General features: G+C 37.5%; 1 long non-coding RNA gene across 1 annotated transcript; it reads left to right on the plus strand.

Moving 5' to 3' along the window:
- The first annotated feature begins 8,354 nt into the window (after positions 1-8,354).
- On the plus strand, positions 8,355-10,580 carry LOC135844803 (uncharacterized). Its single transcript, XR_010558635.1, has 2 exons — positions 8,355-9,451; positions 10,325-10,580. It is a non-coding gene; the product is annotated as an uncharacterized LOC135844803 (long non-coding RNA).
- Positions 10,581-10,896: the final 316 nt, after the last annotated feature.

Genomic DNA, 10,896 nt, shown 5'->3' on the forward strand with positions numbered 1-10,896 from the left:
CGAGTCACAAAGTAGCACAAAGATGAAACCAATTCATGTATTATTGATGCTCGTAGCAGTGCAGACATTCGCGCTGATTTCCGCCGGAAGTGATGACGAACAGTGCGACAAACAGGACAAGTCGTCTTTGATAGACGAATTACAAGAAATGACTGGTATTAAAGCGGGAACCGGAGGAGATATCGGTGGGGGCGTTGGCAGCCCCACATGCGGCAGTGAGAGGAGAAGCGACTCTGAACAAAGTGAGACACCACCTGAAGAAAAGAACACGCCTGAAGACAATGATACACCTGGACCAGCTGGCGACAGTGAGGAACCTCAACCCGATGAAAGTGACGCCTCCACCCCTGGCAGCCCTCCTGACGAAAGTAGCCCCGGCGGTGAATCAAGCTAGAACGGCGAAGACAGCGAACGTGGCAAATGGTCGCTAAGTAAAACTCAACTTCACAATTCACCATGGAATTACCCTCAACAACCAAGACTCCTTGATTTAGAGAATCTGATTCTTTGTGATGCGAATTCCCCAATTTGAGTAGGTAAGAATCGAATTCTATTGCGATTCCGATCACCTCGCGATCCTTTTTGCGATTCAGATTCCTTGTTCGCGGTTTTTTCTTTTTTCCGTACCATAAAAAAATGTTGAATTGTCCTACTTACTTCACATGAGTTTCTCTAAACCTAAATCATTAAATATCTAAGGGTTCCAAAACAATTGAAAAAAATCGATTTTGAGCACTACATGAGGAAAAAAAATCACATAAAAAGTGATGGATTTTTTATTATTTCACAGGAGAAAGGCGATATTTTGCCCCTCACGATATGCAACATAAACGACAGCTGTTCAGAGCCTACTCCTTATCATCCATGTATTTGGATACTCCCTTTCTGTCTGGAATAACTCGATTAATCATCTTTACAAACTCAGCTAATGATACTTTGAGTCCATATGGGAGGCGTTTAAATTGATACACCCTCCCATCAACTTGGCATGCGCAATATTTCCTCGAATCCTTATGCAGCAAAAGCTGCCAAAAACCACTTACAAAGTCCAAGGTTGAGAAAAACCTTGCCTCACCCTTGTCCATGATGATTCTGTCAAGTAAGCCTGCTTCTGTAAAGTTTTCTTCGAGGATCCACTGGATTTAAGCACAGCCTGTATTCACCATTTTTCTTGAGGCTATTTTACCCTCGGGTCTCCAGTCTCATGTGCCTAGCTTTCCAAAATTCTGAAAATGGGAAAGTTACAGGAGAGGTTTTATGAGTCACTAAATAAATGAATAAATTCCTTTCTTGGCTTTATGTACAAACATTAGATATACCTACAGTTGTGTCTCTAGTACTAGTAAGCCAGACCCAAATCTTGAGCAAAGGATTCCTTTAGCCGGGCCCATTCAGCCCAGTTAAGCGCTATTCTGCAGCAGACTTGTAGGACTGCATCAAGGTCCCAGTTTGGAGCTTTCAAACAGTAGGGTCCGGTCATTTGGTTCTGCATTTCTTGTCTCATTTGTAAGTCGGTCTGGTCTGGTCCTGACCAGAAATTTTCATCATGGTCATGGGTCAGCCCAGGTCCAAAAAATGGTATTCATTTTTCAGAAAGAAAAAAGCTTCCTAATCCTAACACATATAAGATGAGTTGAATAATGGGATTTTTACTTTCAATACATTGAAACTTTGAAAGAAATTAAATCACAATGGAAATTTATTCGAAATAGGCATCTAAAATGGCATTATAAATTTGAAAAATTGGACATGACTGAGGTCCAAACTGTGGTCATTGGACTGATTTTTTATAAAGGTCTTCGGTCTCGGCCTGTCCCTGTTATTTTTTCTGAAAAGGGTCATCTGTTCGGTTAATATTCACATATATTTTTTTTAGAGGTTGAAGGTCCGGTCTGGTCCACTCAGTCTTGTGTGCATTTTTGGGTCATCCGGTCGTGGTCATTGGTCCAGTTTCTTGGTTCGATCCGAGAAGCCTGTTCTGCAGTAGTGTTTTGTTTTTAGGAATTTATTGACAATGTAATCCGACCACCTAGCCCTCTGTCCTCCTTGCCTTCTCCCCCTTCTGGCATCCACTTTAGGATTTCGTTTCCCCACCTACCATAATTTGCCCTCACAATATGTCCAGCCCATTCCCAGTTTTTCCTTCTAATGTTATGAGTTTGACACCCTATTACTCTTGGTGGTATGTCTGAGGCTTGTCATTCTGATTTGTTGCTTTCTTGAAACCCTCAACATTGAGCGAATCATGGCATTTTGGGTAACATTTATTTTTTCCACAAGATTGCTGCTGAGAGTTCCAAGTTTGAGCTCTATAAGAAATCACTGGGAAGACACATGCGTTAATTATATCAGTTTTTAGTTTATATTTTGAATAACTTCCTTTTAGAATAAATTTTAAAGACCAGAATTTTCTCTACCACGTCGAGATTCAGATATTAACTTCTTTCACCAATTTGTTATCAAATGAAATAATTTGACCCAGGTATTTTGTTTCTGTCAAATTGTTCACCATTGATATTAATTTCATTCCCTTCTGAACTTTTGGATAAGATCTTAGTTTTGGAAGCATTCATTTTTAGTCCTGCTTTTTGACATGCCATTTGCAATCCAGAGACCATTTTTAAAAGCTCATAAATAGTCTTTTGGCCACCAGGACTGCATCATCAGCAAACCTCAAGTTGTCCACAAATTTTGATACTCCTATTCCCCCACTTCAATCCTTTGAAAATTTCTTCCAGAGCTGCGCAAAAGATGACCAGTGACAATGGATCTCCTTGTTTTACCCCCTTTTGAATGCTGAATGGCTCCCCTTTGATTTCGGTAGTGATGCTAGCCTTTAGTTCCGTGTACATATTGCAAATCAGGTTTATATAATCCCCTGGTACCCCTCTCCTCCGGTTCTTCAAGGCTTTCAGTATAAAATTATGATTAAAGGAGTCAAAGGCTTTTTGGAAATCAATGAAGGTGAGGTGGAGAGAGACTTGAAATTCGTTGGCTTTTTCCACCAGCTGATTAACTGTAAAGAGATGATCAGTTGTTGAGAACCCCCCCCCCTAAACCCTGCCTGATCTGGGGTTTGCTGAAACTCCAAGAAAACTCTTACTCTGTGTTCAATGACCTTTGAGAAAATTTTTGATAAGGTTGAGTTTAAACTCATTGGTCTACAATATATCTAATTTGTGTTTATCCCCTTTTTTGTGAATTAAAATTATGTTCGAGTGTCTCCACTCTCCAGTTACTTGAAATTTCTTTTGGGGTTACATTGCATTTTTTTCAATGGTGTAACATCAGAAACTAAATTGGAAATTAATTCCTTTAATTATACACACTCCAACCTACACCATTTTTACCTATTTAGAGAGATATGTATTGAGTACTTAAATGCGTCAACTAATCATTTTCTTGTGTGTGTGTTTTTTTTTTAGAATTACAGCCTTCGTTCTTCAAGATACCTACTCATTGAGGACTGCGAACCATTTCATCTTCATTGCTATATTTCAACAGGATGATTTAATAGGTACCCTAACACTTCACAACTACTCTGAACTGGATCATATTATGTATCTACTTATTCAAAATTTAAATTTTAAGACTCGATATTTTAACATTTTTAACGGGTTATGGGTGGTGATGGTTTGGAAATTGATTTTTATTACCTACATATAGTATTTGTAGGTATGTGCAACAAGAATTTGTGTATATTACTTTAATAAAGTATTACTGCATTATGAAATCGTTTCATGGAACCAAAAAAGGTTATCGAACTGTACATACAGATAATTTTATGACGGGATAAAATTCAACTTTTCCATTACAATTCCACAAACATTGTTTTCAAATACTTAATCGATCTAGTAATTATTCTCATCTCAATAAAAAATTGCCAAATTTTTTAAGCAATACAGTAAGTGGCGGCAAGAGTTTGAATTTGGTGTTTGAAGCCCCATGCAAGGAAGTAAAATATTTACAAGGTCACAGTTTGGAGACAAAGGATCCTCAGGTTCGAAATCTGGTACCTAATGATGATAAAACTGATAGAAGTGAAGGCAGAAGGCTACATGTGATGAGGATGCCAAATAGAATCGCAAAAACTATTTCAACCAGTTACCTACTCTCCATAGTCCAGTCGTTTTAGCAAAACTTTTAGTCAAACCTTTAAAAAATTAGGGGAAAGCTGAATTTCACATTATTTGTTCGGATTGGTCTCTAAATCAACCCATCAAAAGTTGCACCCTGCAATTTGCCGGATACCCCCCTGAAGAGGTCATTAACCTTTGCCGATACAGGTTTTTCGGCTGAATCGCCGAAATGAATGGTCCGAGAGGAAAAATGTTCGGAAAAAAATTGTTCTACGCTAAATTTCCTATCAGCGTGACCAATTCAGATTTTCCCAAATTGGCGATTTCACCCTTAGTGAGGAGGGGGTAAAGTTGTCAATTTTATGAAAATTGTTTTAAAAATGAAAATCGACAATTTAAAACGTGAACTCAATTCACGACAGACCCGAAAATATTTTGACCAAGTTGCATCACCGCAACTTTTCTGTCACCCCCGAAAGAGGTCATTATAATCTTTGTCAGTCTACGTTTTTCGGCTATATATGGCCGAAATTAAGGATGGTCGGAGGGAGAAAAGTGATTGAACTAAATTCATTCTACGACAAATTTCCCTATAAGCATGACCAGTTCAGTTAAAATATATTTTTCGATTTTTGGTGAATTTTTGAAAATCAAATTTCGGCTAAAAATGAGAATAAAAATCAAAATTTTACCAAATTGAGCTATAAAGCTAAAATTTAGGACATAAGGTATACTCGTACCTATTTTCGACCTGTCAAATCGATTGGAAACGAGTTCAAACAGTTTTGAGCAGTTCTGGAGCCTCCGGCACATTTTTGAAACTGGAAATTCACGCTGCAATCCAATTTAAACACGCTATTGAATCGACTTAAAGTAGATTTCACGTCGTTTTGGAGCCTTCAGCGAGTTTTCGGAAATTACTGGAGCCTCCAGTAAATTTTTGAAACTTGCAATTTCTACAAAATTTCATCAACATGAAGTTGGCTACAGCCAAAAGTTGATTCGGATAGATTTTGTGGAATTTTTTGAAAAACATAATATGTTTCTAAAAATCTGCTGGAGATTCCAAAACGGATTGAAACTGCCTACGATTCACCTCAGAATAGTGTCAAAAATATGGTGTCTCTGTTTGGTAAAATTTCATGGAAATTTCGAGCATTGAAAAATCTGCTGGAGGCTCCGACAATTTCCAAAAAGTCACTGGAGGCTCTAAAACGACTTGAAATCTACTGGTAGTCGACTTCATACCGTATTGAAATTAGTTTACGGAATGAATCTCAGCTTTCCAACTGCTTTTTATGAAATTCCAAGTTCTTAAAAATCTGTTGGAGGCTCTAAGAATTTTCGAAACGTCGCTGAAGACTCCAAAATGACTTGAACCAACCTGCATGCAGTCGATTTGATAGCGTATTGAAATCTGAGTACATAGTGAATCTTGGATTTCCAACTCTGTTTGGTAAATTTTTATGGAAATTTGGAGCATTGAAATATCTACTGGAGTCTCCAACTTTACCCCCTCCTCACTAAGGGTGAAATCCCCGATTTGGGAAAATCTGAATTGATCACGTTGATAGGAAATTTAGCGTAGAAAAATTTTTGTTCGAACATTTTTCCTCTCCGACCATTCTTTTCGGCGATACAGCCGAAAAATCTGTACCGGCAAAGGTTAATGACCTCTTGCGGGGGTAGTCGGCAAATTGCAGGGTGCAACTTTTGATGGGTTGATTTAGAAACTAATCCGAACAAATAATGTGAAATTCAGCTTTCCCCCAATTTTTTCGAAATTAGACTAAAAATTTTGCTAAAATGACTCGACTATCCAATACTGACCAACAAATCTAAGATATTTTAGAACCAATTTTAATAACAAATCAACAATGAACCAATTTCATGGATAGGTGATTTTTTCCTCTTATTTCTTCTAAAAGTATCAAAGAGCATACTCAGTTAAGAATGGTGATTTGAATTGTACATTTATTCATTTATTCCTTACTTATACCTATAAAGAAAAAAAAAATTCACGAGCACTTTCCACATAAATACTAAGTAGGTATTGTGCAAGCATTTTACGTCAATGAAAAATTTCACCACAACAACAGTGTTGAAAATCTGACATCCCTACCTGAATATTTCGCAATTATTTTGTTTGTTTGAATTTTCGAATTGAAAAATCACAAAATTTGGTGACAGGGTGAAAATAACGTGACAATTTGACAGCAGTATTATCACAATTTCTTACTACTGTGATGACGAAAAATACTCTCATGGTCCGATCCTATTTCCTACATAAGAATCACTTGCTTCCCCTGCCGATCCTCCGGGACCACTTTTTTCTTAAAGGGGGAGTCCTGAGGAACATTTCTAGCCCTTATCCTCAAAAAAAAGTGGCCCTACTTGCAAAATAGCGGCTATTTTGGCATTTCAACATGTAGGACTGTCATAAAATTTTTTAAACCGTATAAAGGTAGATCGAAAGAGAAGGCGAAACTTCATCACCTGTCAAAATTTCAAGTGCTAAAGTGCCTTTTTCGATTTTTGGTAAATTTTCAAAAATCAAATTTTTGCCAAAATGTGAGAAAAAAAATCAAAATTTCACCATTTCCAGCCACTCTGGAGCCTTCTAGCGCGATTTTTCAATTTCTCCAGAATTTTGAATTTGCTCCAGAAAGCGTGAATATGCAGTTCGGCAGCTAAAAATCGAGTTGTGTATTACACTTGACCTGTTTAACGAGTTTATCTGAATTTGAGCCGATTTTGGGAGTGAAACCTCAACAGCGGTTTTTTGACCAGCTTTTTTCAAAATCAAAAAATCCAAAAATCAAAAGTCTTCCGATTGTGTGGAAGTTTTTGAAATTCACACGAATCGCTGTATTTTGTCCAAAACTAACCCCCAAATCCAAATTTCACAATTTCCAGCCACTCTGGAGCCTCCAGAGCGTGATTTTTCAATTTCTCCAGAATTTTGAATTTGCTCCAGAAGGCGTGAATATGCAGTTCGGCAGCTAAAAATCGAGTTGTGTATTACACTTGACCTGTTTAACGAGTTTATCTGAATTTGAGCCGATTTTGGGAGTGACACCTCAAGAGTGGTTTTTTGACCAGCTTTTTTCAAAATTATAAAATCCAAAAAAATCAAAAGCTTCCCGTTTGTGTGAAAATTTTTGAAATTCACGTGAATTGCTGTATATTCTTCAAGAACTAACCCCCGGAGCGCAAATTCTACCATTTCCAGCTGTTTTGGAACGAGTCGAGTGGCACCTAAAAAAACCACTTTTGAGGTGTCACTCTCAAAATCGGCTGAAATGTGGATAAACTCGTTAAACACGTCGAGTGTAATATACAACTCAATTTTTAGCTGTCCCACTTCATATTCACGTTTTCTGGAGCAAATTCAAAATTCTGGAGAAATTGAAAATCGCGCTGGAGGCTCCAATATGGCTGGTAATTGTGAAATTTTGATTAGGGGTGTTAATTACGGACAAAATACAGCGATTCGCGCATATTTCAAAAATGTCCTCACAAACGGTTATCTTTTGATTTTTTGGATTTTTCAATTTTAAAAAAAGCTGGTCAAAAAACCGCTGTTGAGGTGTCACGCCCAAAATCGGCTCAAATGTAGATAAACCCGTTAAACAGGTCGAGTATAATACACAACTCGATTTTTAGCTACCCAACTACATATTCACGCTTTCTGGAGCAAATTCAAAATTCTGGAGAAATTGAAAAATCACGCTGGAGGCTCCAGAGTGGCTGGAAATGGTGAAATTTGGATTTGGGTAATTAATATTAGCTTTGGGACTTATTTTGACCATTTTTATTCACCAAGTACGTACTTTTAAAAAAAAAACATAAATCGCCAAAAACAGTCGATTTTGAATTTTCCAAAAATTCGCCAAAAATCGAAAAATGAACTTAGGCAGCTGAAAATTTGGTTATGGGGTGTTAGACTATGCAGTTTTCAAAAATCGCAGTCCCGTTCAAATCGGAGTGTGACACCTCATTAGGTTCCCTTGTTGCAAAATAGCAATAACTCGAAATGAAACCAGTTCCACGTACTTGGATTTTCAACTTTTGCGAGATTGAATGCCCTCAAGTTCTGAAGTGAACTCAGAAGATGCGTCACAAGCACATGTAAATGGAGGATGGTCAGGACCTAAAGGATTTACTGGGTCACATGTCTGGAAACAAAGAATCCTCAGGTTCGAACTCTGGTACCTCAGTGATGAGGATGCAAAATAGAATTGCAAAAATAATAAAATTTCAACCAGTTTCTCTCCAATACTGACCAACATATTATTCAAGATATTTCAGAACCAATTTTAATAACAAATTAACAACGAACCAATTTCATGGGGAGGTGATTGTTTCCCTTATTTCTTTCAAAGCATCGAAGAGCTTACTCAGTTAAGAATGGTGATTCGCAGTCCATAGCATTTCGAGCTACCGATGAAAACTCCCACGATGTAATGCAGATATTGCTACGAAAACTCTCGTTTGAAAATTCCTCGCACATTGACCTGTGGCAGATATCGCAGTCTTTTCAACCTATGTGAATTGTACATTTATTTATTTTCTCCATACTCATTTATATAGATAAAAAAAACGAATTCACGAGCACTTTCCATATAAATAATATTGTGTAAGCATTTTACGTACGTCAACGAAAAATTTCACCATAACAAAAGTGAAAAGTGTAGAAAATCTGACGCACCTACCTGAATATTTCGCAAACATTTTGTTCGTTTGAATTTTTCGAGTTGAAAAATCACAAAATTTGGTGACAAGGATGAAAATAACGTGACAATTTGACAGCAATGATATCACAATTTCTTACCATATTAAGTTGGCCAAATATCGCTATATATAGGCCTACGCAGTAAACGAGTCTGGATCATTGTGCGACGAAAACGAGTACCTACTTCAGCAACGTCGTCGAGTCACAAAGCAGCACAAAGATGAAATCAATTAATTTATTATTCATGCTTGTAGCAGTGCAGACATTCGCGCTCATTTCCGCCGGAGGAGATGACGAAGAAGGCGGGGGAATGATTGGCGATTTGGAAAAGGGTTTGGGTGTTAACTTGGGTTCCAAAGGAGATACCGGTGGGTCCTTCGGCAAACCTCCAAGCAGCAGTGGCAGCCCAACAGATGAAAGCAGCCCAACAGATGAAAGCAGCCCAACAGATGAAAGCAGTCCAACAGATGAAAGCAGCCCTACAGATGAAAGCAGCCCTACAGATGAAAGCAGCCCAACAGATGAAAACAGTGAAACCCCCACCCCTGGCGGCACCCCTGGAAGCAGTGGACCCGGTGGCGGCGCCGGCGATATATAAAGCTAAAGCGAAGGAAGACAGCGAGCGTGGCAAATGGTTGTAAGTAAAACTCATCTCACCATTCTCTATGGAATTACCCTTCCCCAACCAAGATTCTCTTGATTTACAGAATTCGATTCTTTGTGATGCGAATTCCCCAACTTCAGTAGCTCCTAGCTAGGAATCGAATTCTATTGCGATTCCGATCACCTCGCGATACTTTTCGCGATTCAGATTCCTTGTTCGTTTGTTTCTTTTTTCTGTTTTCTGTAGCATAAAAAACGTTGAATTGTCCTACTTACTTCATACGAGTTTCTCTAAAGCATTAAATATCTAAGGGTTACAAAACAATCTAGCTTTCCAAAATTCTGAAAATGGCGAAGTTACAGGAGAGGTTTTACGAGCCACTAAATCTATATTAAGTATTTCGAGTTGATTTACTTAGCTCCTTACTTGAAATGGAGTCCTGAGAGTGAAAAGGAAGAGTGTAATTTTAAAGAATGATGTCTCAAACCCTTCCAAAAAGGTTTCTTAAGTTTTTATTTTTTTTTATTTTTACAAAGTATTTACTAGGTTGAAATGTTACTCATCTCACTCTCCTTCTCCCTTACAACTTTTGAACCGTTTTGAAGCACTATTTCCATCAGATTTGAAGTGACAATTTGGAAAAATTTAGGTAACAAAATACAATTGGGATTCTTGTAAAATTTTCTCGAAAATGCATAGTTGCTAGTTTGTGGGTTGTGTATACTTAATTTTTTCGATGGTGTAACATCAGAAACTAAACTGGAAATTAATGCCTTCAATTATACACAATCTAACCTACGCCATTTTTACCTATTTAGAGAGATACGTACGAGTAGGTACGTAAATTCATCAACATCATAAATACGATAACTATTCATTTTCTTGTGTTTTTTTTTCAAATTACAGCATTCGTTCCTCAAGATATTCATTGAGGACTGTGAAACATTTTGCCTTCATTACAATACGATATATTTCAACACGACGATTTATTAGGTGCCTACCCTAACACTGCGCTGAATTGGATCATATTTAAATTTTAAGTCTTTAATATTTTAATATTTTTAACGGGTTATGTGTGGTGATGGTTCATAAATTAATTTTCATTAATGTGTAACGACAATTTGTGTATACTACTTTAATAAAGGGTTGCTGCATTATGAAATCGTTTCATTGAACCACAAACGGTTATATCGAACTGTAGGTACATAAGTACGTAATTTTATGACGAAATAAAATTCAACTTTATTTAATTGCCATTACAATCCCACAATACTGGTTTTCAAAAACTTAATCGTTCTAGTAGTTGTTCTCATTTCGATAAAAATCGCAAAATTTCACAACAAATAGAGTGGGTGGGAGCATGAGATCCCTTGCAGGGGAGTAGAGTAACTATGAGGTGGAGGGCGGTGGTAGTTATAAACACATGTCATGCAGTGAAAGGCCAACCAATCACCTACATTTTGGCGAAAACAGAACAA

Source organism: Planococcus citri, chromosome 4 (assembly GCF_950023065.1).
Source record: "Planococcus citri chromosome 4, ihPlaCitr1.1, whole genome shotgun sequence".
Classification (NCBI taxonomy): domain Eukaryota; kingdom Metazoa; phylum Arthropoda; class Insecta; order Hemiptera; family Pseudococcidae; genus Planococcus; species Planococcus citri.